This window comes from Lathyrus oleraceus, chromosome 5 (assembly GCF_024323335.1).
Source record: "Lathyrus oleraceus cultivar Zhongwan6 chromosome 5, CAAS_Psat_ZW6_1.0, whole genome shotgun sequence".
Taxonomy (NCBI): domain Eukaryota; kingdom Viridiplantae; phylum Streptophyta; class Magnoliopsida; order Fabales; family Fabaceae; genus Lathyrus; species Lathyrus oleraceus.
The window spans coordinates 624,574,074-624,582,877 of record NC_066583.1 but is presented as its reverse complement, the minus strand read 5'-3'; positions in this window follow the sequence as shown (position 1 = coordinate 624,582,877).

Genomic DNA, 8,804 nt, shown 5'->3' with positions numbered 1-8,804 from the left:
CATGGAAGAAGGATTCTCAAGAGGCTGCAGAAGCGTGTCGTGCATTCGAAGCAGATCGGATTATTCTTCAGCAAAAGAAGAATGAACAAATTAATGCTTTGAAAAGCCTTGAGGAAGAAGTGGCCGCTACACAATAGAAATATCAGGAATCCCTTCAATAGGCTGCGGCATTCACGAACACGAAACGTTCAAGAAAATCACCCTAATCAGTGGTGAAGGAGCTTAATCAAAGAACATAGGGATAAAAGGATACCAATCTCTGATCCCGGGTATCATCTTGAGAGGTACGGGCCACCGAAAAAAAAGATAAAAAAAGAGTTCAAAAGAAGGCCTCCAAGACTTATACTCAACACATAATTGGAACACCTTTATGAAGGTCCAAGCTCCGAGATGAAGCTTCGAGGGGGAAACCCTCAAACGGTCTATCACGACCACAACAAAACTAGAAAAGGAAAATTCGATTTTACCCTCTGTAAAAAAAATTGGACCCCCCATTGAAATGTTAAAATAATGTGTCTTTTGCCCCCTAAGCGCAAAAGTTATCCCCCCATAAAAAAAATTGGTTTACCCTCCCATATTCAGTGTTCAAATTGTACGCTTAGGGGGGAATAAAAAAAACTATTATAAGGGAGAATCCAAAAAATAATATTACAGGGGGAGTAAAGCGAAATTCACCTACATTGTAGAGGGTGTCGTACATTTAACCCTTAATTTTGTAATGAGGAGAATAATTGAAATAATCTAAGTGTTAGAAAAATTAGAAATAATAATTGATTAATATTATTTGGTGAAAATTAGATTTAATTATAAAATAAATAGAAAAATAAGATAGTAAAGGTAAAGTGGGGATTGGGGAGATAAGTGAGAATATGATAGGAACAATCTATATGAGGGAAATATGTTTTCTATTAAAAAGGGAGAAGTGTGGGAAGTTGAGTTTTCACTGATCATGAAATTGAGTTTGGGGGAAAAAAGGCAAATACTCGAGAGAGGCTAGGAATTTGAGGAAGAAGAAGGAAACCATCATTGTTGAAAAGCTTTTGCTGGAAATTCAGGTAAGGGGGAGGGGGAACTACTTCGTATATTGATGTAACTTATGAAGGGTAGAGAGGGATCATCACCCTCCTATATGTTTTCATCATTATTGTGTTTTTGAGAAGCTTGGTGTATGATTATGAGAAATTGATGATGTTGATAATGATTCTTAATGTGTGACTATGTACTCGTGATGTAATGATTGTAGAAATAAGTATGTGAAATATGATATTGGCATTGTTGTTGTTGATTTGTTGTGTTGGTGATGGTGAACATGAATGTGATTTTCATGATGAATTGTTGGTGATGTAAAATTGGTGAAATTGTATATTAATTGGTAGGTTTAGGATGTAAAAACAGTAGATAATTGATATAAGATGTTACATTTTCGAAATAAGTTGTTATAGCATATTAGGGTGTGTTTGGGTGGGTTTTAGGAATAATTGGTTTTGCTGAACATGCTGTAAAACTTGTATTTTTGGAAAAATAACTTATGTCAATCGATTGCACCCTAGTGTCAATCGACTGGTCCTTCTAAATTTTTGAAAAATTGAAAGCATTTAATCGATTAATTTGGAGAATCAATCAACTGCATCAAACCAATATGTGAAAAATAAAAGAAGCAGAATGTATAGGAAAGTGAGAACAATCAATTGACGATGATGAAAATCGATTGATGTTGTTAAAAGATATGAAAAATAAGCTTGGGAGTGAGAACAATCGATTGATAGTCCCTTTCAATTGATTGCACCCGTGTAGTTTTAGCCAAATATTGTTTTGATCATAACTTGAGATTCGCAACTCCGTTTGAGGTGCGGTTCGAAGCGTTGGAAAGTTAACGCATAACATTTTTCCCATGTAATATTTTAGGGAGATGAATATGAAATAATTATATGAATATAATGTTTTCTTTAGGTGCAATATTGTGAATGTGTGATTGATTCAAGATGAATTGCTATGATGATTGATGATTAGTTATGTGGAAAGTACATAACTGTTGTTTACTGTGGTGGTAGGTTAGAAGGGGGAACTATGTTGTTGCAATGTTTCATGTTATTTATGGTTAGAAGGGGGATCATGGATATTTTGTTGTTATTGTTGCATAAGTTGTATGTCTTACATCATTTGTGTCATTGTTGTGAAAGAGGCGAGTTACAAGTCAATAAGGGTGGCGAGTAACTTGTCCCGAGTCTAAAAGGGTGGACTCGGGATTCAGAAGGGTGAATCTGGTTTGTATGAAGAACCATTGTTGATGGTACCACATGCATATTGTCTATGTCATGAGTTACATTCCATGCATATGTATATATTATGATGGAAAAGGTGTGAGATTGTAATGGTGTGGTTTGTGTATTAAATGTGTGATATATTGTGTATTTGTCTACCCTCACATTATTTACGCTGATTTCTATCGAAGTTTATTCTTACCCCTTTTTTTCTTTATGTTGTCTACCATGGACCTCTTGTAGATAATAAGGAGTAGAGTTTTATTGTTGTGAGTGGAAAATAGCTTATTGAAGTTTACCTTCATTAATTTATTGTTCTATTTCATTTTAGTGGTTTAGTGCTCTGATCTTGTAACATCGGGTACATAATGATTTTTTATGTTTTAAGTTGGTGTTGAATTGTGATGTTAAAGTTTAATAATTTATTTGAGAAGTTCAATTTGAAGTTATTATTATGTTAATTTCCGCTACATGTTGTTAAATATTTTCGAAAGTTTTGTTAGTTGGTTGTCGAAGTGGCACCTTAAATTGTCGAGTAATTCTTTTTATATAAGTTTGAGGGTTTATGGTGTTACATGACGGGTGTAAGACCCCAATTTTGGCCCCAAGATCCCTCATGGCCCATATCATATCATATCATGGCCTCAAGGATCATTGCATACCCTAGCTTCCCTCCTAGTGGGTGGGATATCTTGTGAGTGTGATTCTTGATCACCAAGCATGTATTGCATTTGTATATCATTGCTTTTCATATGTTTACTAACCAAATGTACAAAAATATTGTCATCTAACCATGTTACTTGCAGATGAAGCTAACTAGGTCAAAACAGTCAAGGCATGCATTGAGCAATAGATGGTGGCCATTCTTGAAGAATTTGGGCACCATGATCATTCATAAAGAGTTCATTTAAGTTTTGATATCATTTGGAATCAAGATCTCAAGAGAAAGAGACTTGAAATTCATCAGAACATGGCTCAGTCAACCAAAACCCTAGAAAAGTCAATTGTGGTCAACTGTGCATTTAATCAGGGATTTGAAGGTGTGAGATGGTTAGAAAGACCTCATTCATGTCCATACAAGTCTCATTTGACATTTCAAAGATCATCATTGAAGAATTTAAGGTCAGACCAAAACTTTCCAAAAATAGAAAGTGACCTGTAATTTCAAGCTACCCAAAATGGAAAGTTTTTCTCCTCAAAATTACTTCATCATACAAGCTTCAAATGAAATTTTGTCCAACATGAAAGTTGAAGATCTTGCTCTCACCTTTCCAAAAAGTCCAAGAACACTCATTTCTCATGTGTGGTTGGCAAATTATGGTCAAATCATTTTCAAGAAAAGTTGAAATTCAAAGTGGCATAACTTTTGAATGGAAAGGCCAAATGGGGTGATTCTTTTTTGAGCAAACCACATTTGATGTGCACTATCATAATGCATCATTACATTTCATCAAAAACTTTCACATAAAAAGGTCATTTTTCAAGTGGTTTCATTTTGAATTTTGGTGGGAAAATATCATTTTTGAAAATATGCATCCTTTTCATGCCAAACCAATTCTAACTGCCTTGAAATTGAATTTGTGACTTGCTAGCACATGATTTCTGCACTGTTCCATTGATCACACTTACATAGGGGCATTTGTGCCAAATTGCATAACATGTGAAAGTTGTTAATCCAATTCCATTTTGCTAAGCATGATTAGCACAGCTGATTAACAGGAGGTATATATACCTAATTGTAACTGAAAATCGAGATCAAAAAATCATTCTTTCAGATCCAAACAGAAAAAATCACCAATTCTCTCAAATTCTCTTCCAACTTTTTTTTGACTTTTCCTTGGAAATTCACCATTGCTTTGCTAGTTCCTTGCATGAATCATCATCTAGAGGTGCTATAGAAGATCTGTTGAACAAGATCTTGGGGAAAAACTGGAAGAATCGTGGCTGTTGCATCTTGAGCTTGCACATGGCAGTGGAAGATCACAGCTGATCCAGGAGGTTTTGAGCTAAAGTATCGATTCCTTTCATCTTCCCTTGCATCAATCAGCATCTGTTTTGGCCATTGGAGTCTTGAAACGAGCTGAATCAAGAACTGCATATTCATAAGGTCAATTTTCGAATTCTTTAATTTCTAGAATTAACATGTGGCTTAGGTAGAGCGTGCAACATAGAGTAGAATGAAACTTGGATCGTGCGTTTTCGTTGAGTATTCATAGAGAAATCTGGAATTTAAGTTTGCTTGTCAAAACTTCTCTTGACCAAATCTCATGCCATGCGTAGAATTAGGGAAAATACTTGTTGGATTCGTGATCTAGGTTGAACGCCGGTCATTTTGGTATACGACACGAAAATTTCTGGAAAGATTTGTTCATATGCATGATGAACATGATGAGTTCACCAAGAACATTAGGGTTTCGCGTTTCAGAACGTCTTTGATCTTCTTCCCGTGTTTTTGCATGCCGTTCGCTGTTTCTCACCATGCGTTCGCCCACTTGGTGTGTCCTGGTTGGTGGCTGCGTTTCTTTAATGAAACGCAGCGTTTGGCTGAGGCGGTAGTGTAGCACCTCAAATTTGCACCCTACCTTTTGTACATTCATTTCATATTAGGTCATTAACATAACATAGTCCACTGCATAACATTGCATTGTCCATTTGCCCAAGTGCAAGTTCAACTGACAAATTAGGTCAAACTGGTCATGAGATCAGGTCAAGCAAGCAAGCATGTGCCAATTTCATTGAGACAAAGCCCTAGGGTTGGTTTATCAAGTTCATATGGTCTAAGGATCATTTTGAAGTGGTTTGGCCAAAGATTGGATGATCAAAGCTCAACAGTCAAGTTGAATTTCTTCAGAAACCCTAGAAAGTCAATTGTGGTCAACTGTGCCTGATTTTATGGATTGGAAGGTGTGAGATGGTTTGAAAGGCCTCATTCATGTCTAAATAAGTCTCATTTGACATATCAAAGACCAGGGTTGAAGATTTGGAGGTCAGACAAAAAGTTTCCAAAAATAGCAGGTGACCTGTAATTTCAGCTGCCCAAAATGGAAAGTTTTTCTCCTCAAAATTACTTCATCATACAAGATTCAAATGGAATTTTGTCCAACATGAAAGTTGAAGATCTTGTTCTCACCATTCCAAAAAGTCCAAGAACTTGAAATTCCCATGTGTGGTTGGCAAGATATGGTCCATTCATTTTCAGAAAATGCCTAAATTCAAAGTGCCATAACTTTCACATGGAATGGCCAAATTGGTTGATTTTTCTTTGAGCAAACCACATTTCACATGAACTTTCATGGTGCATCATTACATTTCATCAAAAACTCTCATAGCAAAATGGCCTTTTTCAAGTGAACTCATTTGCATTTTTTGGTGTGAAATAGTGATTTTCAAAAATACAAGCCATATGCACTTGGGACTTTTTGCAACACATCACAAATGTCATTTAGAACTTGCTTGAACCAATTTTGGACTGTCACATTGGCTGCATAAGAGAAAGGGCATTTTGGCCAAAATCATGAAAATGCATTTTATACTAATCTTTCCAATTTGCCTAATTGAGATTAACAAGTGGATTAGTGTGAGGTATAAAGTCTTAATTGTAACAGAATGCATAATCACATTTCATTTTCTCAGATCCAAAAGCAAAATCACAAGATTTCTCTCATTTTTTCTTCAAACTTTCTTGAACTTTTTTCACATTTTTCCATTGAATTCATCATTGTTTGGGATTGTTCTTGCTTGCATCTTCATTTGCAGGTGAAATCTCACATCTGTTTCATCAAATCGTGGCCAAGGCATTGAAAAATCCCAACTGTCCAAGCAAGAACACTTCCATGACAGTTGGAGAAATCTTCTACCTAGAGCATTGCTGAGCTACAACACGTGTTCCAATCATCTCCCTAGGCATTGTCCAGCTTCTGTTTTCACCATTGGAGACCTGAAAGTCACGAATTCCGCAGCTGCTATCATCAAAGGTTGGAATTCGATTCTAACCATTCTCAAAGTTATGATGTGGTTCTTGTAAAGCGTAGGTCATAGAGTTCATTGCAATTTGTAGAATTGAAAATCATCAAGATTTGAGAGAGAAATCTTGAATTGAAGTTTGGATGTAAAACCTATTCTTGCTCGATCCGTTCAGTATGTTAGGAATTAGACAAATTCATGGTGATATTGTTGATGTACTAGCTTAGACGGTTCCAACGGTATATGATTTGTTCGTTTTGGTTGAAAAATGTTCATGTTGATTTTCTGGAGATTGAATGTTGATGAACACACCAAGAACACGTTCCCAGCAAGCTTTTGATCCATTTCGCCTGGTTTCCATTTGAATTTGGTGTTTACCGCCGTTTCTAACCAATCAGAGCGCGCCACTGAATAAGTGAAGCGCAGCGTTTTGGCTCTGGCTCTCATTATTTACAAAAATGCCACGCGGTTATTCTAATTTCATTTTAAATGTTAAATAAAAATTTCATTTCATCAATTAACTTCAAAAAATCATAATCAATTCATTTTTTATCCAAATTGGATGGGAATTTTTGTATTGATCTCCAAATTTTCCCTAGTTTTCTTTAGGCATGGTAGTCAAAGTTGTGCCTGGTGAATTTTTGACTTTTGCCTAATGCCTTTGATATGTATGCTTCATGTGCATGTTTCACCATTTAATTCATGAAATCTTGATTCCTTGTCCAAAATGCATGAAATTTTATAGGCATGTTCTTGACTCTCTTCTGGTGATTTTGATGTATAGTTTGCTATTTTTGAGCTTATGGTTTGAGAGATATGATGTGAACAAGTTGAGTGTGACAATGTGTGTCACACTATGTTATGCTATGTTCATGAATTTTGTTGCCATGACTATGCTTTGCCAATTGCTCTCAAATTTTGCATGTGATCACTTGTATATGTCTAGTTTTGCCATGATTTTTTGTAGGAATTGTTGATCCATTTCCTATTTGATTGGGAATTTTGTTTGCTGTTTAGACATTTTAGGGTTTTTCTTGAGTAATCACCTTACATGCCTTGTGAAATTCTCATACCTTATCATATGAAGATGAAATTTGGTGGAGTGATTCTTAACATGTTCAAGTTCACTTTGGCTTTGGTCCCATTCATTTCTCATTTGTTTTCACTATTTTATGATTGATGGAAGTTGATGCTTGTTTTGAGGCCTTGTGTTGGCTTGTTTGAATTTGTCTTGACTTTATGATTTTCATTGACCTACTTCCTCTTGTCCAAATGGCATGAAATTTGATATGATGCTCATTGAATGTGTTCTGTTTAGACTTGAATTTTTGTGGGATTTATTGAGCTGTTTTGGCATTTGTTTGATTGAGATCATTCTGTTTGCTCATATGTGGTTCAGACTTGCCTAGTTTGACCTAAATTGTGCATGAAATGAATTTGGTGCATAGTTTTGATGTGAGACCAATTGGATTCTCTTTTTAATTGATTAATCTTGGTTTTGATCATGTTTCACTTGCTGTTTTGACTTTTTCACTTCCTTTTGACCCTAGGCTTGTCCTAGTGGTCTTGTTTCTCATGTTTGAATGTGATTTTCAGGTTAAGAAGCAAAATGCCATAAGGAGGTTGATCCACATTTGATTGAGTTGTCTCTTTTGACATTGTAAACTAACTTGGTTTATTTTGTAGGATGCTTGGCTCATTTGAGTTGATTGTGCTTTGCACATTGCATTGTTTGATTGTACAGTTTAACTGTTGACTTTTGCTGTTTACTGTTGGTTTGTCTGAGTACTGATGATATTTGATTGATTTCAGGTACCATAGTTGCTTATAGTTCTTTGAGAACTTTGCATTGCTTTGCTCGATAGCATTTGCATTGAGGTAGAACCTCTTGTCTCCATGTAGTCTGGAAGACCTGGCTTGTTACTTAGCCAGGCACCTGTCTGAAGTCCTCCTTAAGAGGCAATGCTTGTGATTGTTTATTTTTGTCCCCAAGCAGGTAAAGACCTTTTGATAAGGCAATTGGCAGAACCCAAGGGATGTGCAATCCATCCCCTGCTATTCTGTTGAGTCATCCCTCTGCTCACACAACTGGTGTTGATGCATTGGGATACTAACCTAAGATCTTGTATAGTGTACAGTTGTGTCAGTGTCATAAGTGTAGAAGGGTTCCCACTTTCTGGACCCACACTTCTTTGTCTATAGCTCTCCCTGGCCAGGGATAAGAGCTGTGAAGTCTCATCTTCACTCCCCTTTCATCTGCTTCACCTTAGCCCTTCCATGGCAAGGTTAAGAGCACCATCAACCCTGTACAGTTGGCTTGCCTTTGCAGCCTCACCCTTGTTTGAGCCTCACTTGTGTGCATATAGTGTGTGCTGTTTGTGATTGTTTGCTATTGCTTGTGCTTTAGGATAGGCTTGCTCCCTGTGCGAGTTAGCTAGAAACCTTGACTTAGGGATGATTTTGCATGATAACATCTAGGCTCGAGTCGTAGTCTCCCTAGTTGTGTCTCCCTTTGTTATCTGGTTAGGCTAGTCCTGTGACCCTGCGTAGGGGAACTACGTCGCCCTGATCCTCATACCA